Genomic DNA, 23,106 nt, shown 5'->3' on the forward strand with positions numbered 1-23,106 from the left:
ATGACAAGAAATTATATTATTCTGCAAGCTATCCCAGCAGTAATATTTGAGATATTAATTTGGGAAGTTTCTTAGTGAGAGACTGCATTCTGTATTCTACCTTTGACCTGACGACATCAAGATCCACTCACAACGTCTGCCTTGCTGTTCAAGTTACATTATTAGGGTATAGTAATTCTCTTAAATACAGTCAATAATATAGAAAAGCTTAATTCAGATTTTTTTTATTTATTTGAGACTGTCCTGCAGTGTTGTTTTAAATATTCCCTGTGATTTTGAACTCTGATGTTACTCTGATTATATATTATTTCCTTGTTCTTTTATTATTTATTATTAAATACATTTAAACCTTTCATTGTGGCTGATCTGTCTAGAGATATTTAAGCTCTGAGACTACTTGCATATTTACTTGGTGACACTGTGTAGGCCACTCCTAATAGCCTTACTCTTGGTCAAACTACCATTTGTATTAATAGTAACATTACACAGTAAGATTGGAACCCTTTGTTAAGGGCCTTAAAGTAGCCGATAAGGAGCTGGCTGTTGGCAGTGAAAACTATCTTATAGTCTGGGCAGAAGGGGGAATAGCTAGTAAACGTGTGCCAGCCATTCCTAGATGTGTGTGTGTGTGTGTGTGTGTGTGTGTGTGTGTGTGTGTGTATAAATCAAACCTCAAAGTGTGTGTGTGTCAGCTACTTGGGCAGGGAAATGAAGCACTGGTTGGACAGAGAGGGTGCTAGAGGTCTTGGCTTGGCCACTCACCTGAGATCTCAACTTTATATTGGGATCTGGAGAAAGAGGGAGAAACCGGCCCTGGACTGACTGTGGTCTCTGTGTGCTCTTAAGGGAAATTGCACTTGATGCAGAGTGCTGCATTTGGAAATACTGTGTGTGTATTTGTCATCCTCCCAATGTACATCCCCCACTGGTGCTAGTGGTGAGGATTGAGGCTCCTTGATTACTGGACCAGCGGTGGGGCATCACACATATCAACAGTGTAAGCTAACTTTGAGGTTCAATATAGCTCACACAAACCATCAGCTTTTAATGTAAATTCTGAAAGTCTGAAAGACATCAAACAAGTATTTTTGCAGAGGGGCAATACCCCTCCACCCACCCCATCCTTGCTACTATAAATATACTAACTCTGAGATTACAGAATAGTAGAGTAAAGGGCAAACTTTCTTACCCCACTGTCACCCAGTCTCAAACACGTTATCACTGCTACTACCTGAATCAAATACATCAAAGGTGGGAGGCTGGCATAATGGTTAAGGTATTTACCCTACAGATACAAGTGCAGGGTTTGATTTTCATGTGGGGTAACTGGATAGATTTAAAAAGATCCACAAGGGTATTAGCCTAGTACTAACTTATGAAGGGAATGAACCCTCCATTTCTCTTCACATGCACTATGATTCACACACAGACTGCAACAGTATATTAAATTATATTGGTGGCCCAAGATAGTGGGCTGTGTACACATTGGTTTACTAAAGTCCATTGAACATGTGGGCGAAACAGACAAATGTAGGTTTTGTAAAACCAAATTGGAAACAGTTGCACACCTCGTTGCTGGTTGCGACATACTAATGGCAGAAGGACTGTATACTGAAAGGCATAATAATGCGGCGAGACTGTTGCACTAGGGATTGTGCAAACATTATGGTACTGAAGAGGCCGAAAAGCACTGGAAACATGAGCCACAAAGCATCATATAAAAAGAAAAAATGAAGAAGTCTACATCACATGGGATCATCCATTACCAACAGTTCAAAAGATAGATGCTAGAAAACCGGATACAGTGGTCCAAGAAAAGAAGACAACAGTAGCATTGATCATTGAAATCACCACACCTAGTGACTACAGTGTCTTGCATACAGAGAGAGACAAAGTCATAAAATATCAGGATCTGCAGGCAGAAATGAGAGCAATGTAAAAGAAAGATACCCAGACAGTTCCAATAGTAGTAGGAGCAATGGGTCCTATAAAAAAGAATCTACACTTGTACAGATATGTTACTAATCCATGTAACTCCATATGAACTGCATGAGGAGTCATTACTAGGCACATTGTGGGTGCTATGAAGAGCACTACTGGCTAACATCAAAGATTGAAACAATACTAATTTCATGAACTTTAATTATACTTTGACTTAGGAATGGGGTCCATTCCTGCCATGGTATTAGAAACCCAAAAGATTTGGGAGAAATTAAAAAAAAAGGCTGCAACATTAAAAGATGGTAGTGTAAGTAAAGGGAAACAGAGCGTATATTCTTTTCACTTCTCTTTTTTTGCAATCACTCAACTAGAGAAAACAAACCTAACAATACATTTAGACATAATTTGTCTAAATGATGGCGCTGTTAAGGAAAGGATTTCTACAAGATAATGTGTAGGGCTGGGGGTTAGCAGAAGCAGTAGGGTTAGTGCTGTTGTTAATACACATAAGTAAGGATGGACACGTGGCTTCACCTAGAACCAAAGAACTTGAGGAATGATATTATCTATTTTTTAATACAGCGTTTTCCTTAACTACAGTATTTTAACAGCTGACATTCCAGGTACTGAGAATACAGGTATCATTCAGTCATTAATACCATCTACAGGAACTATAGGAACGTTATTTTACAGTGGCAGTAGAAGAATGTTCATTAAAGATAATTTAACCTACACAATGTATAGTCTATGGTAGGTAAGTACTTGATACCTATAGGAAATACTAGCAAAAAAAAAAAAACTCATATAGTCTGTCAATTAAATTTTTATACTTGCCTAAAAGTCTAGAGAAAAAGTCGTGGGAGTCATACATTATAACATATTGTTAGGTATTTTAAGCTAAATGTTTACTATACATACTATTGATTACAGTCAAAACTATATAAGCTAAAGTTTGCCATATGAGGTGGATAGTGTTGTATCAATATACAGGTAGAATTCAAGGCTGGTTGAATAAACATGTTACAGAAAACCTGGAATACTATTTGTTGGTGCAAAGTAAGAAAGTGTCAACATTCAAATGTTAGTTAAACTATAAGAAGGATCTCCCACATAAGTACAAATTAGTCTTCTTAAAATAATAGTCTTACATGTGTTATATTGTTACCAGTTGAATCAATTAAGTGTTGGTGTTGCCCTATCCATTCTATGAATCATATCCTGTTAAAATGTTTTATAATTCATGAAGATGTTACATAATCCAGCAGTATGCTAAAATAATATAAGATATGTGTGAAAAACTAGGATTTATTTTTCCTTAATGGCTTCTTTATACAGATTTGGGTTGAAGTGTCATTTTCCATTTCCAAAAAAAAAATGGCATTTCCTTTTCTGACATATTTTGGTGTGTTGCAGTTTCAAGTTTGGTAATCTGCAAATATCTGCAATTGTCTTTGTTGCTCTTGAAACTGAGGGGAAAAAGATACCTTTTCAGGTGGTAAAGTTTTTTTCTTCAAAGGAGTTTTTAAAACTTTGTTGTATATTTGCCTTTCCTACTTGGACTGCTGCACAAAAACTGATATTATGTTATACTGCAGAATCTTGAGTTACTGCAGGCAGTATATATTGTATATATTTTTTTAGAAAATGCACTCTCATTTTTTTAAATAGCATTTTTTCCCAAAATATAACAAATAATAACATTAACAATTATTTACTTCTATTTAAATATTTTTGACAACAAGAGCTCAAATGTTAAAAAGTGTTTATTTGGTTAAATCTAGTGTAGCTTTATCCATATAAGATTTATCTGAATGCAGACTATGACAAATGAAGGTTTCTGACCAGTCTGGTGAAAGCTTGTGTTGCTGTCCTTTTATCTTGTATGCCTCCATGATTCTTCTAATTAACTTCATCATGTCAATATTGAAGTTCCTTTGTGTGCTGTGTTGTGTTGTATTCCACTATGTAATGATACTGGATTTAACCCCATATTTAATAAAACTGACCTGTCTATTACTGTAGCCCCATTGTCACCTCCAGTACTTAATATGCAAACTTTCCATGACATTTCTGTTAGTGAAGCATTATATCCTATGTGTTATATGTCATCTCCTAAATGTATTTTATATTAATACAATCAAAAACATGTACTATGCCCTCTTTAAAAGTATTATATCACAAGTATTTTGTATCTAAGTTCCATTTTTTACTTTAAGCATTTTTAAAGTTAAAAAAATGTGTAAAAGTCTCATCTGTTGATCCCAAATGTAGATCCGTTTTTGTAAAGAACCCCATCTGTCTCATACTTTTCCATAATATGTAATAGTCGCACGAATATTTTCATTTTTTTCATCTTTTAAAAAGTCATGTGTGACACCAATAGTTATTCTCTCCAGTAAGTTAATATATGTTGTTTCACCCCTTTCTTTTCCAGAATTATTTCATTTCTCCCAAGGTACAAATTTAAATTTAGTCTTATCCTTTATTTCCCACTTGTCAGTTCCTGTTTTACTGAATCTAATAAAAATGAGCTTCACATTACCTCTAGTTTGGGGGATATTCCTTAAGTGAACCAAATTAAAATAAAATATTTATGCTGCATAATGTGACATCCTCCTTCTCCCATATTGCATTAAAATAATAATCCTATCCTAAAATATTCTTCCTCCATTATAATTTTCTTCAAATTGCCTAATATTGTTCTTTAACTATTCCATTGCATCATTGCCATGTGCAATAAGTAAATGCCTTATCGGATGCAAAATGATCGGTGAAATCGTAACCATAACTTGATTTTAAACTTTTATCTAGCAATAATGCCCACATTTTTATTTTCAATGTTGTAAATATATTTTCAGTTGTGTTCTAAAGCCCTTTACCATTATTAAACCTAAACAAACTGGGTTTGATTTCTGTTGTATCTCATCACCGTCATCCATCCATCTTCCTTTCTATTAACTGATGCCTTTTCTTTGTTACAGCTTAATCCTGAATACTCTCCAAAATGTTAGGACATCTTTAATGACTTGTAGGACTTTGTTTACATTTTCTGCCATCAGTATATAATCATCACCAAGTAATTTGAACCAGGACATATATTTTCCTTCTTGAAAAGCTGCCTCTAGTTCTTGTCTGTCTTTTAAAGTAAACTCTTCATTAGCTAGTATAAATAATACAGCTGGCAGTGGATAAACTTGCCCATTACTGCTATTAATGTGTACTCTGTCTCTCCCATTGCTATTATTAATTAATTAATTAATTAATATGTCTCTGGTCCTTGTGCATCACTTTTAACCAGGCCAGGAAGTTAGCATCACCAAAGTCTCTATTTTAAGAACTTCAAACATGAATTCCCCACTGACAGTATGAAATGCCTTTTTGATGTCAAATAAAATAATGATGGTATAAGTATCATCAGTTTCCCCCTTCCATTTGAAAAAAAGAAGTAGAGCCTACCCCCAGTTTAAGTAAATTCATGTGTATGCCTATTACCCAAAATTTTCTGCAAGAGTGTTACATCTATATTAAATAATAAAAATTAGCTCCACAGGTTGCTGGATCCTTGGTGTTGTTTTTGTATTTGGAAGAAGTATTACTCTAGTCGGTAACATTGAATTTACAACTGAATTTTGTTTTAATCATATTAAATGCATTAGCGTATAAGTCATATAGCTGTTGGTCTCACCATTTATAGAATTCGATAGGAAAGCCACCTGGGCCCCAATTGTATTACTTTTTATTCTTTTAACTGCCATTGAACCTCTGCAGGAGCTATGTCAGACTCCAAACATACGAGATTCACTTATTACATCTAAGCTATGTAAGCCCTCCTTCTGAACATTCAGAACTTTTGAAGTATTAGAAAGGTTGCCGAAAATGTAATCCTTGTTTACTTTCTTTTTCTGTGAATGAAAGTTCACCACTTGTAGACCTGCCGTACAATATTTGTACACTTATTTTATTTTCCTTATAACTGCATGATAAATATTTGGTGTGCTTTTCTTCCAGACTTCAGCAGTAATCATCTTTAACAAAAGCAATTACTTCTATGCACATTAGTGTCGGGTTATCTCCTTCAGGTTAGATTATTTTTTCTTTTATAGTAGACTATCAGTTAAGTATATAGTGTCGTCTAATTTTCCTTGTATCTTTTGTAATTCAGGCTCTAATTCTTTTATTTTCTATTGACCTTCATTTTACATTCTTCACCCACAGTTTTTGTTCTCATTGTCACTTTTATAGCATCCCAGTGAATAAGACCCACATTTTATAATCCCTTAATGTGCACTTCTGTAGTTTGTTTTAAAAAAAATCTATTTTTTTAACCTGTTTCTCCTTTTGAAATAAGCTCATTTCCATTTTTTTTACAGTTCACTGCTGACCGAATAACTGCATGATATAAAATTAGTCCACCCTTTATTGATGCATGAAGGATCATCTGTAATAAACAATACAATTAATCTACTAAACTGTACAATGATATTTCATATTAATTTTAACTGATTTGTTCATCTCTCTGCTTTTCTCTCGCTATTCTTATATTTTACTATACCATGTAATCCATTCCTCTCATTAACATACACAGCTTTACCTCATGCTTCACATAAATTCTTACTAAATAAAATTGCTCTGCCTCACATACCCTATCCAAGTATGGTATTTTTAACTTTTTGAAAATAGTTTTTCATCAGCTTATCTTTATCTTTTTCTATCAGTTTTGTTACTTGTAGTAACACAACTTGACAAGGTGTTCTCCTAAATGTGTTAAATATCTTTTTTCCTTTTAATAGGATTTGAAATACCACCAATGTTCCAAAAACTGAAGGCGATTTTTATTTCCTTTATTTACCAGCCTAAAAATCTTCTCTCTTCTCACCTGTAGTCCATTTGGCTTAGGCAGTTATGCTAAACACCCAGTAAGTAAAAAAAAAGTCATAAAAAACAAAAATAATATTGTTTAAAATATTACTATTTTGCTGTGGTAAGTTAAAATAATATGAGCTTGACATTTTATATCAATAACACTATAATACAAGTTCACCATTTGCAAACTGCATAAAATTAACACTATAAACAGAATATACCTCAGCAAATAACCACAACAGGCATTTCTGCACTGTAAGATTTATAAAAGTACAATAAAGCATCTCTCTATATGTGTCTTAGCAACAAAACTAATCTGTGCCAGTAATAATGTTTAAATACTTAGTATTACAAGCAGTAAATCCTGGATTGAAAAGTTTTTGTTCCTAAGTATGTAATGCATGAAAAATAAAGAGTCTTCTAGTAAGGAATGCTAACTCATTAAATAATGTAACTAATAAGTCTAAAGTCACACTTCATAATTTGCAAGCTGTGTAAAATTAGCACTCCAAAACAGAATAATGTATTCCACATTATCAAAAAAAATGCAATGGACATTTCTATGCTGTGTGCCATGAAAGCTCTCTATATTTTATAATGACAGTACTAAATGAAATCAGTTATAATGTTTAACTATTTAGTTTTTATTGTAAGTAACTATTAAAAACTTGCAATAGACATTGCAATAGACATTTCTATAATGTAAGTTTGATAAAAGTGCAATAAAAACTCTATATATTTCATAACGGTGTTAAACCGAATTACATTGTTTAAATATTTAGTATTATAACAAGTAACATCAAGAAAAAATATACAGTTCATGAACAATTAAGCCTAACTTTAAGAAATCCTAACTTGCTAAATAGTACAATAAAGTTCACAATTTGTTAATTTTGTAAGATTAACATTCCAAACAGAATAAGTGCACCTTTTATCAACAAAACATGGTAGTTTATATTTCTACTCTATAAGATCTGTAAAAGTGCAATATAATTATTTATATATCTCACAACAGTAAAACTAAGCTGCATTTGTATAATATATAACCATTCAGCATTATAAGTAACAAGCAATGCATCAAAAAAGTTTTCACATAAGTAAAATTTTATACATAAAACTTAGTGCATGCTGATTTTGTCAAACACATCAAATATGGCAACGCAGTTAAGAGATGCATAAAACAGGCTTGCTGGGCTGTGATTTAGACATGCTCTAAACAGCAAGGATTTATTTATTTATTTTATTTCATAATTTGATGGCTGGATGGGTGGGCTGGACTAGTAACAATTTTCAACTACAACCCAGGTACAAGAGTACAGTAAATAATAAACTTACAGTACAGTTATTATAGAATCATATGTTAAAGAGTAAATTTACAATACAGTTATTATAGAAACATGCAATAAAGAATAAACTTACAGTACAGTTATTGCAGAAGCATGCAATAGAGAATAAACTTATGGTATAATTACTACAGAAGCATTCATTAAGGACAGTTATTATAGAAACATGCATTAAGTAATAAACTTACAATACAGTCATTTCAGAAGCATGTATTAAAGAGTAAATTTACAGTATAATTATTACAGAAGCATGCATCAAGGAATAAACTCACAGTGCAGTCATTACAGAAGCACCCGTTAAGAAATATATGTACAGTACAATTATTACAGAAGATTAATATTCAGCAGACAGTTATGAGTAAGACTGTGGAGCAGAAATATTAACATTGTGTAAAACAGGAAATGTTACTAGCAAAACCACAGAAGCACCAGCAAACGAAAATAAAACACAAATGCCAACCAAAACTTTTATTAAACTCCAATCTCTCTAGTGCCTCGGCTTGTACAAAGCCTTCAAGGAGTAAAAATCAGTATAAAATATATTACTATATATACCAGCAGCTCTATCATAATTAATCACATAATTAAACAATTATATAATTTAAATCAAACATTTCCAACAATATTCAGTGTTAAGTCCCCTAGGGGTTAAAGTAGAATATTTCAATATAAATATTGTTTCTTTATACAACAGTTTTTTAGTTATATTACAACCTAAATCACATTGTACTTTTTCTAAAATAGCATTTACATTGCTGTTGTGAAAACATTTAAAATGTTGTGCGAAAGGCCTTTCAAGTTTCGCTGATCTAATGTCTCTCAGATGTTCTTGCAATCTGGTCTTAAAAGCCCTTTTAGTTTGCCCTATGTTAAAAATTTCACATTCACACTTGATAACATATATAACTCCTTCAGTAACACAGTTGAACTTCCCTTTAGATGCAAAGGGTACACCCTTTATATTAACAAATGTATCTATTATATATTTACAACTAATACATTTATTGCAAGGAAAAGTACACGCATCAGTAATAGAACATACCAACATATCTGCAGGTCTCTTAAATTTAGTATGAACAACCATATCCTTAATGTTCCTTTCTCTCTTATAAGAAAATATGGGTAATTTTTCTGTAATATCTTGTAAATCTCTATGTTTTCTCAAAAAGTCCCAATAATAGAATAACATCTTCTTTATATCGGGACTCAAAAACATTATATGTGATAACTATAAAAAACCTTGGGTTTTTCACATCTTTCTCTTTATGGTAATCATACCTATTTACAATATTATTGTTATACAACCCTTCATCTACATTATGTTTCAAAAATCTATGTAAGGCAACCTCAACTATATGTTTTTTTTGTATCCCGTCTTCAAAAACATATTAGGAGTACAAACTAACTTATCATTCATATTTTCAAAATCATTGCACAACCAAAGAGGAAGTAAGTCAATAATATGTGATGGATGACAACTGGTACCTTAATAAAAATTGATTAACTTCACTGAATTTACGGTGTATACTGGTTTTAATAGAACCATCTTGCTGCCCATGTAGGACTAAATCTAAAAACATAACTTTAACACCATATTGTAAACCATCAAAACTAATACAAAATCTGTTCTGATGTAATTTCTCTGTAAACTCTGTTACCTGATCAATACCACCTTCACAAAGAAAGAGAAGATCATCAATAAATCTGAAATATTTCAGAACAAATTTTCCATATATAAGGTGGGTCTATATTACAAGACTGAATGCTTAGGTGATAGAACACCTAAACATCGAATTTGTAATATTGAAAGCCAAAAATTGCGAACGGCCCATTTAATGCAAGGAAAGATTTCTCTTGGCTGTTTGCCAGATTTTGCTGTTTTGTCTACTGTACAGCGATCTCGGAGTTGGTATATTTAGTTAGGGAGGTGTGGAGGGCACAGCCCCCCACTTATTTGGGTGTAAAGTTGTTGTTTTTTTCCGTGGCCAACCGATGTGTTTTCCTGCACCATTCGACATTTTTGGGTTCAATATTACAAGTTCGATGTTTAGGTTTAGCATTCGATCTTGCAATATAGATGCAACAAGTTAGCGGACATTGGGCAAACAGAGAACCCACTGCTGTTCCTATTAGCTGATGGTATAATATTTCTTCAAAAATAAAATAATTATTAACTAAACTAAAATGCACTAATTCCATAACATAATAGGCTAAAGGTGAATGTTCCAAGTATAACCTTAATGCCTCCATACCAAATTCATGTTTGATGTTAGTGTAAAGACTCTTCACATCAATAGTAATCCAATACATTTGAGAGTTCCACCGTATGTTTGCAATTTTTCCAAAAAAATCAAAAGAGTTTTTAACATATGATGGTAATTATATAGCTGCTTTCAATAAAAAAATTATGTAGAACCACACCCACATTATGTAAAAAATATTTTGAAGCTGAGACAATGAGTTTCCCTGGTGGCTGAGAAATATCCTTGCATATCTTGGGTAAACAATAAAAAAAGGCCATACCTGAGTCAGTGCATAAAAGATTATTATTAATATCAGAGTCTGACCAGTAACCTAACCTCAAATCTTTATTTATCAAGTGTAAATATTTGTCTCTAGCATCTTGGTATTGCTTAATATCCACAATTTCATAAGTTTCCCTATCATCCAACAAACTATAACACATGTTTAAATATTGGGAAAATGCATAATTACTACTCGATTGCCTTTGTTCAAGGGCTTAATAACTAAATTATGTTGTTTACTAAAAGCAACTAAGGCTAACTACTCATTCTTAGTCAAATTATATACCACTTTCTGTTTGCTAAATGCTTGTAACATTTCTTCCAACTCAAAATCCACTATAGCATAAAATTTACGTATTCCCTCATATCTGAATGGTGACTTAAATTTCATAGGTTCATAGGCTCATACCTGTGTACTAGGCTAATGACCCTGGAGATTTTGCAAGCCTAGCCCAGAGGATTACCCTGGCATCATGCCACCCGACCTTAGTTCCCAGTGCCTCTGTTAAGTAAAGCCACTGGAGTAATCCCTGGGGTGAATTTTCTATTTCCCATCCACTCATCAAGATTTCTCTTGAAGAGGGCCAGTGAGGTGCACTGCTTGACATGTGTGGGAAGTCTTTTCCATAGCATGGGCCATCTCTGGGTTAAGAACCTGTCCCTCCAGCATGTTGTGTTGATTGTGGTAATGAGGTTGATGTCTCTGGAGTGTGTGGTGCGAAGGGATTGGGATTTCTTTAGATGTAGCATTTCTAACAGAGTTAAGTCAGACATGGCTTTGTAAGTCAAGCAGAGATTGCCTTTAAGCAGGAGATATGAGACAGAGAATAGTTGGAGTTTTTTGAGTCTGTCCATATAGGACAAATGTTTAAGGCCTAGGATCCTCTTTGTGAGGTACTTTTGTGGCCTCTCCAGTTGTTGCAGGTGTTTTGGGAGGTACATGCCAAATGGGGCATTGTACTCAATGATTGGCCTAATGAGAGAAGAGTAGAGGGAGACAATGACCTCTTTCTTCCTGGATGCAAAACCCTTAATAATGAGATTGAATATTATTAGTGTCTAAACGACAATAAGTGTTAAACTCAGTAGAGCAAGTCGATGTACATGAAACAAATGATTCATCTGAATCATCAGATGACAAATTATCCACATTCAAAATTTCAAATTCATCATCAACAGTATTTACTGTAGTTGAAAAACCATTATCACATACATTTTCCTTTTGAAAAAAATCTATAATATGTAATTTACGAACTAATTGAAACAATTCAATCTTACATTCATGTAACCTAGGAATGACTATGGGAACAAACTTCAGTCAACAACATAAAGCAAAATGTAAATGTTCATTAAGACTTTCTCCCGATATATTAATAATTAAATCACCAACACTGTTATAAAAAATTCAGTTCCATCTGGTCTTCTTACCCCTCCACTGCAATGTTGAGTCCCGAAACTGTTCTTGAGGTTGTCCCCACTTTCTCTCCCTGTTGTCGTTATTCCGAAAATTATCTTGCAAATATTGCTGGTTCCTTGCTTCAGGCAGTGGTGGATAGGCTCCCTCATCTTCATATTCACTAAAATACCTGCTGTTATCATTAAAAGAAGCCTCTCCATGTTGTATTTGCTCTCCTACTTGCCTCTGAAAGCATATGTGGGAACGCATTCTCTAATAGGACAACATGAAAAAGGCTGTGCCACTTTCATAATCCCGCAGGTCTCTACATATTTTGTGTAATTTTTGATCTAATAGTTGCTGTTCTAATTATGTTAATTTGGATTTAATGTCCTGTAAACAAGACTCAAACCGAGCCTTATCAATGAGAACTACTAAATTAGAGCACAATAAAGAAATTTCAATTTTAACTTTGCTTAATTTTACCCCATCTCTCTCGATGAGGATGGTGATCCACTACATCGAGCACTGGTGGTGTTTAATTGTGTGATTAATTATGATAGAGCTACTGGTATATATGTGTATATATATATATATATATATATATATATATATATATATATATTTTTTTTTTTTTATATACTGATTTTTACTCCTTGAAGGCTTGGTACAAGCCGAGGCACTAGAGAGATTGGATTTTAATAAAAGGAAATGTTACTACTTGTTTGCTACCGCCCATTATAAGTTGCAGAACTAGCCTGTGTCGCAAAAGCAGTTGCACTTAAATTCATTTTGCAAGTGCTGCCTAAGGTTTTTTTTGTTTTTTTTTTTTGAATGTTTGATATTTTTGTATATTGTTTATGTTAGTAGGTAGCTGGTTGTATGTAACTGGCTTTTTCAACCTATGGCTAGTTTGAATCTAGGTCTGGCCAATGTAATCACTCTTCTTGGCAGTTTTTAAGGGATCAGCTTTGTTCGCTGATTCGGAGTAACCATTTAAGAGGTGGGCAGTACCCCGTATGTAGAAGTTGGAAAATTAGTTAATTGAGGAGAAAGGTGGCAATCAGTGTTTTTTTTTCAAATACGTTACGGTGATGGCAGTTTGAATCTGGAAGCAGAGCAAATGAAAGTATTTTATTTTCAGCCACTTAAATTTTTTGAGTGTTTTTGCAGACTAGAGGGGTAAAAAGGGGAAGGAGATATTCAGGCTTAAGTTTTACAACAATTTTGGCTATACTTGTCCTTGTACCTGGTGATAGAAGGTGAGAGAGATGAAAACATGTTACATGTGTGTGGGCTGAAGTTCATTAAGGCATCCACCCCAAGATATTTTTGTTGCTTTATATTTGGGATAATATTACCTTTTACATCGGTCATGTGTAAGGGAGGAAGAGATGTCATTTCCTTTACTGCAGAGAAAAGCATGATATTTGTCTTAATGCTGTTAATTTGAAATTTGCTGTTGTGTAGCTAGTCGCAAATATTTGCACACTGAGATTGAATTGTTTGTTGTAGTATTTACTGAGTTTTGTGAGTCTTTAGGAGAAGGATGTCATCAGTGTACATCATTATTTTTAGTTTAGGTAATTCACGAGTGATATGATTCACAAAGAGTGAAAATAACAGAGGAGCAACAACTGAGACTTGAGGAACTCCTGTGTTTATTGTACTTGTATCAGATAGTAGGTTGTTAGTAAAGATATGAAATGGTCTATCCTGGATGCAGTTTTTAAACTACAGTATGACATTTTCACCAAAATTAAGTTGATGATGTACAGGCAGTTGACAATGTGTTAGTGGTCACTTTCACAGCCAGTGTCCATGGTACTGCATATCACTGCCCTACTCACCATTACAGATAGGACCATCAATACCTTCCTTGCCAGCATCTAACTGACCAGCAGATCAATGACCAGGTCTGTGTGGATAGGGAGACCACACAAGAGCTTATCAAAATATGTCACTCCCAAGTAAAATCAAGGTGGTGTGCACATGATGTATTGCCTATCCTAGTGGACACTTAGGTGTATATAGCATTAGCTATTATAGTTACGGGAACCAATCAGTGACCTCTATGGGGGGCCTACTAAGAATATTTCAAGTATCGTCCTTGTGTAACCTACACCATTTCCTTCACATTATACAGATGCATGTAGAAGAGCAAATATGGTCCACAGGGGCTGCAGAGGTGATAACCACCACTATCCAAGTATTTTACAGAATAGCCTGTTTTGCCTGAAGTCCTGGAAGCCACTAATTAAAAACACATTGCCATTAAGGTCATACCTGGTCCACCAGATAGTCCCCATGATTCAGATATGACTCATATCTGACTTATACTAGCATTTCATGTGGGGAAGGGATTCCCACAAGATCATCTAGTTGGCAGTTACACACAGCAGTGGGTATAGTGGCCGGCATATATAGCTACCATGCAAGTAGGTAGCAGGCCATGCATAATGGTGCCACTGCTATGTGCTGTTGGTGATGCCAGATGTACATTGGAGACATGGGTGATGGCCACCATCAGTAGCCCCCAGATTGTGACAGTGATGGCAATAACATGGAATATGATGGCACACAGTTTTAAACAACTAAATGGGTGCTTCTTCTGTCTTAATGTGTCCAGTGGAACATGGAAGCATGTTCTCTAATGTCCCTATTTTAGAGGGACATTCCTATTCCTAAAACGCCCTGTTTGGCATTTACCATACGAAGAACCTGCAGCAATTAGACAGACCTCAGAGGTTTCTAACAAAGAAGATCAAGGGACTCCAACATGTGCATTACACAGACCGACTAAAGTCCCTGTCACTATACTCCGTATCATATAGATGTATTGGGGGAGACTTATGCCTGGCCTACAGAGCAATCTAAGACCCAAACCTAATGAACTTTCTGCATATCAGTAAAACAAACGGGATTAGGGCTACCCATTCCAGGGACTTAAATATGGCCTGCAACTTAAATAGGACATGCTAGAGAGAGATTTATCTCTCAATGACTGCTGCATCTTTGGAAAAGGCTACCAGTTCATGTGAAACACAGCACCTCTATGACACTGTTCAAGAGGAACCTGGACAAGTGGATGGGGCACTGTAATTTCTCACCAGGGATAGAGCCCACAGCCCTCCTGAACAAGGGCAGTTCCTCACTAAATGTAATCTTGGGTATTGACTAGCATTTCTATGGTATTACATTGGGATGAAACGGCTAGGCTTAAAATGACCTCTGGGTCGATAGCCTAGTAATCTCCTATGATCCTATGATCCTATTAAGAAAGACCATACACATCTTACATTTCCCTGTTTCTGAAACAAAATGAAATCATCTTGTGTGGTAGAATTTTGTAATACAGTTCATTAATGTCTCTTTGACAATGTGCTATTTTTCTGTTAGTTTTGTAATTCTCTATTTTTTTAAATGTGTTTATTCCACATCCCTACTGAAAGAAGGAAGAGGTATGTATGATTTGGTATTCAAATGTTGTGCTAATTAGATGTCCAGATTTTTAGTTGTCTGCTCCTATTTTTCAAGGGCCTGTATTCCTGTTTTCAATGTCTGCAGGTTGAGAGGTATGAATGTGTACCACAGACCCACAGCCAAATCTTTAGCTGTTTGCCTGAATTTCCTGTTACATCTGACACTCACATTACATGTACTTTGTTAGAATGACTTCTCCTCTGCACCTTCCTAAAATTGCTTCTCTCCATAAAATAGCCGCACTACTTTATTATATAGTCCTTTTCTTGAAATAACAGTACCACATCATGACATAGGCTCCTTGTTATTTAGCCAAAGAGTCTCCTATCACTTGCAAGAAATGTTAAATTGCTAAGTACAAGAAATTTGTGCTCTTCTCTCTTTAAGAAAAGACTTCTGTTTATAGTACATGGTAAAATTAAACCTAAATAAAAACTGTTTAACAATAAAAAATAAAGCTAAGATACTGACATGTATTACAAATAATAAACTGCTTAAAACATTAAACTTTATTAAAATAAAGTGACCTGAAGTAAAGCAATTTCATTTATAAGATTCACAGTGCCTTGGGTAGATCTGTGACATCACAGCCACTTGGCATCAGCTTTTACTTTCAGTTTTGTGTAGTTGTAACCAGAGTTAGTTTCCAGCTCATGGTTTGTTCCAAAGGAACTTCAAATCTCATCAAAAAATGCCTCAAACTGCTAACTAGCTGTTTTAGAATATTAATCACTGGTGAAGAAATTGGTGCCATTAATAAAGTGAGTAAAAGGTTAGCAGATTCAAAAACAGCTTTATAAGTAACCTTAAAATTATTTACTTTCAAAGTATTATTTTCTGCAGAAACATCTGGGTGTTTTGGCTGATAATTAGATAATTAATCCTTCATATGAAAATTTAAACCAAATTAATCAAGATTCAATTCCCTTTTAAATATACACATTCACACATATACTCTCCAGTTTCTTCAAGGTGCAAAGAGTTTAAAATGGATTCATCTAAAGTAATATTTTGTTCTAAGAGAAAGCAAATCACTATAGTAAAACAAAAACAAAAAAAATTACAACTTTGGTGATATATTCAGCTGTATATGAAGTGAAAATATCTTACCTTTAATTAAAAATAAGATATTTCAAGTAATTGACTTGTTATAGTCACTTTTCTGTTTTAGACATCTCTTATTTAATTTCTTCGTTTCCTCATAAGTAGTTACCAAGCTTTGATAAGCCATCTACTGTCCAACAATAGTCATCAAAACTGTCTGTGTCTTCTGAAGAGTATTACCATGTATCTTTCTGGTTTCTTCCAGGTTTTCACCTGAAGTTTTCCTCCATCAATGACTTAGGCTTTGCTCCTTGCAACAATAAGTTATTTAAAGTCTTTAGATGCAAAAGGAGAGGGACATTTTTTCCCTGTTATGAGTTTGGTTTTGTTTATGGTCCTATTTTATTATTTTACCACCAAGCTGACTGTGAAGAGAATCTGAGTTTTTCTCTATGTTTTGTTTCTGCCTTTTTGTGAATCATTATTACTTTAGGCCCATTTTTTTATAAAGTCTTTTCAATATTTTGCATGGTCTTTACAAAAATTCTCTGACCTGATCAACTTGCAGTTAAAAAGCAGGCCATACAAATTAATATTCTATGTTAGTATATTTCATTCCTGTACAAAGTTGCTTTCTTGCCATATTTATGTCTTTAGCCAAATCATCAAATAGTCTGTAATATTCCTCCATCTTATTTCATTTTATTTATCTATTTTTTCTGTTTATATGTGCCAGCTGTTCTCTAGTTTGTTAAAGATCGTGGAAGCATTATAACTAGTCTGGACACTTTCTGTCCTTCTGACATCCTTCTCAGTCTGTGAATTCATTAGCAAATGTAACACATCCAGAATGATGTTTTATGAAAGGCAAAACTTTATCATCTCTTAATTCTTTACTTCTTTGTGTATTGCAAAGACTTGTCTGTTCTGCCTTCTAGATCTGTTCTCTGGATCATCTGTTTCATTATTCTGTTTAATAATTTCTTGATCCAGTTTTTCAGTTTGATTTTCTCTATTTTGAATTGTTTTTTGGATTTACATGTCTTTTTCTAGGTTCCGTTATTTTAGAGTTTATCTCATTTTTTATTTGCTGGTGAACTGAGTTGTCTTTACTCTGTAACATCAGTTTCCACAGTTGACAGTTTTCAGCATTTTAAAAAAGATTATAAACTTATTATCTTGAGAGGACTCCTTGAACATTTCTAAGTCCACTTTTTCTTTCTTCTTTTCCATGGTTGAAAAATATGACTCTTTAAAAAACTTTGCAATTTTCTTCACAAATCTGAATTTTGATAGGAGAGATACTGGACGCATGTCTCAAATGTAGTATGTTATGAGGAACGATCCTCATTTTGACTTTTGGTATATACAAGTTCCTTGCAGTTGCACATTTGAAAGTATTTATCGCACATTCAGTATAACAATTTTTAATTGCTCTCCATGGTAAATAATACTGAATCATACTAATTTATCAAAATAACTTTTTATAAGTACAAAGTAATGCATTTTAGCCATCCTGTATGTTTCCTAGTTAAAGCTGTTACTAAGCTGGTAGTAAGTGTTCCATATTTTGCACATTTGTTGCACATCCTGATGGGTCATATTCCACATTTTGAAAATGGAAGGTTAAGGGCTTTACTACTAGATTGTGTTACCACCTTCTTGAAGGATAGCCCCCCCCCCAAACACAGGTTCTGTTGTTTTGTATTATAAATTCTTGCCATGTACTGTGTAACTATTGTAATATGATAGTTTACTTTATTATCCATGCCTCTGTTATATGGTTATTTTTTATGCCAATGATTTTTGTTTGTTTTTGTTTTGTTGTTTTTTCTTTATGCAAGACTAAAAACAGTAATCAAGAACAATTTTAACTGGTCAGGTCAGTATAATTTACTTACTTGTATTCCCTTGCAGGATGAAATATATGCTGTTGTTCTTATCTAACTGTCTAGCAACTTTATGCCTAGCTTTGTAATCTTTAATTAGTTTTGAAGCACCATAAGCTCTTTCAGAATTTAAGATTGCAACTGCTTTAAAAAATCAAGGTTTGGGGTGTGTATGGCTGAAGGAACACTACCGTATATTTACTTTCTAATCTTAATTTTAAATCATATATTCTAATGTTACTTCTCCTGGATCTAATCTCTAATTCATCTAGTTTTACATTTATGCATGTGGTACTTTTTCTGAATAGGTGAATAATTTATGTTAATGGAGGTTTGCATAACAGTACCTTAAAGCAGATAAGTAAGAAGATGAATCAGTACAGACTTTAAAATAATTATAAATGAAAGTTAGAACTTATATGTCAAAATGAAAAATTCAGGATCTGAAAAACGTACAGAAAACAATAAAGTAAGCATTTCCACAGAATGTTTGCCAATGGCAAATTAATATTTTTCAAGTTGGCAAAACAGCAAGTTGGAGTGTACATATATTAGGACTGCTTGACTTGAACACACTAAGGAGTGTAAAAATGCCCATACAGTTATAGGTGTATAATATTCCACAAATGACTTATTAAAGGTTTCTACAAAAGTTTCTAACCTTAAAGGAGCTAGTGACACCCTAACTGTTAAAAAATAACAAGTTAGAAACTATTGTTTAAATAGCAGATTAAGTTGTCTAAAAACTAATGTCTTTTCGCTTTTCCCGGTTAGGGGTTGCCACAGCACAACTCCGGTCCACTAATGATTGGCAGTGGATTTTTATGGTGCCGAGGTGCCAGCCCAATGCCCAACCTTCAAAGAAGTTACACCCAATCACGCAGATTAAGTTGTCAAATTGCTAAAAAGACTAAATGTCTATAAAACCCCAGGATCTGACAGTATTAATATCACACTGTTGTAAGTATTAAAATAATAGTTGGTTCCTTTTCTCTGTTAGCTTTCAAATTTGAGTATAGAAAAGGTTTATTCCAAACAGACTGGAAAGGGGCAAAATAGCTGTAATACAAAAAGACAAGGTAGGTAAAACTACTTCAATAACTACAGACTGATAATCTTGTTAAGCAACATTTGAAAAAAATCTTTGAAAAATTTGTTGCATATAAATTAACAAAGAATAGAGAAAATTAAGTATGATACGCCGACGTCTACATGTATAGACATATTTTTTTCCTGGATTTCAGGAATTTAGTGTGACATTTGACACTAAATACCATCTAGCTATACAAAAAGAGTAGAATGTTAATGCAGGATAGAGAAGAAGCATGAAAAGAATTGCAAAAATAGAAAGCTTCACAACTGGACTAAAAAGCAAATCAATCAAGACAAAAAGCTATACTACAACACCTTTCAGAATAATACTAAACACAACCATAAAAAATGTTTGGCTTCCAGTAAAGAAATCTTACATCCTGGCCAAAAATGCAACCCAAACCCCTCTCCTGATAACTCACCACTCGAAACTGCAATATAGTTCAACTTCTATTTTATAGATAGTATACCATCTCTAACTAAGGATTCCTCAACATCTAATCCCAACACTGACCAACAGCCACATATCACAACATCCACTTTCACCTTCAAACTTTTGCCCACATCCTATATAAAACTACTCTTAAGCAAACTTACATCGTGCTCTTCCTCAGCTGATGACCTTCAAGCGAGTACCAAAAAATAGCAACCTTCCAAGTGAGTACCAAAAAAGAGCAGCCAATAGCATTGTCTATCCTGTCTCAGTCCTTATAAATAGGTCTATATGGGAATCCCACATTCCCTCTCACTCTCTAGAAAAAAATCACACATTACACCTCTGCACAAAGGAGGAAATTCAACAAACATTAATAACTTTAGACCTATAGCAATCTTATCTCCCCTCAATAAAATACTTGAAAAATGCATTCAAAAACAGTTGCTAGACTATCTCCTGCAGAACAAACTCCTATTCCCTACACAGCGTGACATCTGTCCTTCCCATAGTACTAGCACTGCCCTTCTAACCTACATAGATGCTGTCAATAAAGCTAGAGATAATGGCAAACTTGTCTCTTCCTTATTTCTAGACTTGTATAAAGCCTTCAACATAGTTTGTCACAGCAAACTTCTACTTCAAATGTCCTCAATAGGTCTCTCTTAGACCACCATTTCGAAAGCTACCTGTCCAGTAGGTATCAGACAGTAAAAGGGCACTCAGTGCTGTCTCCTTACCTCCCAGTCACCACCGGTGTACCACAAGGCTCTATCCTTGGTCCCCTCCCCTTTAATATTTTCACCAACATCCTCTATACTTCCACACAGCAAGCCACCCTAATACAATACACAGATGATTCCACTCTCATTTGCACATCTAACAACATGGTACACTTCCAAAATATTACTCAGGAAGCTTCAGCAGCCACTGAAATGTGGCTTTGTAACTCACAACTCATGCTCAACCCAAAAAAAAAAGACCAAACTACTACTTTTTTCCCCCAAATCCCCCTTTCATGAAAAAGCTAAATTTAATGTGCTCTCTCTTGATAATGCACCCATTGAAGTCACATCTCTTAGCAAACTATTAGGGGTTATAGTGGATGATAACCTAACACTTGACCTGCATATACAAATCTGCATAAGAAAAACTTAGCAAAAATTAGGGATACTTTACAGAACCAAAAAACTTCTTACTGATGCAAATAAACTACACTTGCCACTACTTGTCTCCTTCCTGCTCTTCTTTATGGCACTCCCATCCTCACTAACCTCCAGGCTTCACAAAAATTGAAACTTGAACGATGTTATAACTAAGTTGCAGCACATACCCCTTTCAGATCCCACTGCTGTATAGCACTAAAAAGCCCATAGTGGTTAGAACTGTTAAATCAACTAACATATGCATAACTTCTTACCACCTATAAAATTATCCAGCATCCATCTGCCTGTCCAGCACTAAAATAAATTCTACACAACTATGTTCCCAGTCAGTCATTATGATCTAGTGACCAAAAATCCTGTCTATCTACAGACCTAACAAATCTGCTGGGCATTGTCTGTACTGCTACAAGGTTGCTAAGGCCTGGGACTCCTTACCTGTATCCATCAGGTCTATACCAACCCTCCCCTCTTTCAAAACCAGTCTGAAGTACTTCCTAACTAAAATCTGGCTCAGTTCCTCCTCAAAACCATGAAAAACTTTGTCCCTAAAATGTGAACAAGTACCCTTTCATTTCATATGCCTCCTTACTCCCCCTTTTCCACTTACTTCCTTTCTGCTATCTAATTCTCTTCCCTGACTTTCTCTCTAAATATATTGTATCATAAGCCTGTTTTTCCCTCACTTCATATTGCAATTCCTGTTTGTATTAGACTAACTTATCTTTAATTTCTGTACAAACTGTCTACAATTTCTCTAAATATTAAATGATTGTTGTTTACTTTGTATCTATTCTTAACCAATATGCTTGCTTATATTATGTCTAATTTGGTATAATTATTTAAATTGTAGATGTTTTTGTTCTACTTTTGATGATAGCATAATTATTTTTTGTAAAATGTTTCGTATTAATTTAGAGCTTTTCTCTCCAGGCCTCCACTGAAAGTAGGCTTCTGCCCAGTCGGACTTTCTCGGTAATCAAATATCAATAAATAAATAAGTAATATAGGAGTAATATGTCAAATGAAACAAAGTGATTATATTTCTGTGTCAATGTTTCAGGTACAAGGACCCAAGAAGACATTTTTTTTCCCTGCATTTCAGAATTTTAGTGCAACATTTGACACCAAACACCATATTGTACTGTTGTGAGAATGCCTCATTACCTGATTACCTAAAAGAACATTTCTGGGGCACTTTTGATAAACAAATGAGGAAATGGACACTAATAACAAATAGTTTCCTTAAGGTGTGTTGACGGGACCATTTTTATTTACAAATTATATTTGCAGTGTATCACTACCTAACTGTTGCAAATGTACTTAAAAACGTAATGACATCTGCCTTCCTCCAGGATCATATAAATAAGCAAAATAACATAGACCAGATCAAACAATGGACATCTACAAATAGTTTGTAAATCTCTAGATACGTGCAGCTATGACATAGGCTAAAGCCGATAAAACTGGGTAGTTCAGAAATTCTTAACGGGTTATGTATATACAAGCATGTACAACTACCTGTATACAGTAGTTACGATTTGAATAGTATATTAATGAAATACGTTTTAAAGCAGGAATAAGACATAGAACCTATAACACACTACAGCTAGCAGGAATTGCAAGTTATAATATCCCTATTGTCTGGCAGTTAGCACAAATGATTGTGGTTATATGAGCTTTCACAACCTGCTTCTAGTAGTCCAGGTTTGATCCCCTCAGCATCTGTTTTCCTATTGGGTGGGTCTGAACAAGACATGTAACTAAACAGTGCTTTTGTGACACTCTGGAAAAGGGAACTTGTGTCCAAAGGGCTCTACAGATTAAAAAAAATGTTTAATAAGATTTGTATTAGAATTTGGTGCCAGGGTCTGATAAATCATGCAAAAAAAGTTTGAGTATAAATTGGATACAATCATTTACAAACTAAACAG

The 23,106-nt window shown here is 34.3% G+C and overlaps 1 protein-coding gene across 1 annotated transcript in view; it reads right to left on the reverse strand.

Moving 5' to 3' along the window:
• Positions 1 to 23,106, reverse strand: part of LOC122816264 (arf-GAP with SH3 domain, ANK repeat and PH domain-containing protein 2-like) — a 1,594,524-nt gene that overhangs the window by 586,906 nt on the left and 984,512 nt on the right. The gene's annotated exons all lie outside the window — the stretch shown is intronic.

Source organism: Protopterus annectens, chromosome 12.part0 (assembly GCF_019279795.1).
Source record: "Protopterus annectens isolate FY-2018-M chromosome 12.part0, PAN1.0, whole genome shotgun sequence".
NCBI lineage: Eukaryota > Metazoa > Chordata > Ceratodontiformes > Protopteridae > Protopterus > Protopterus annectens.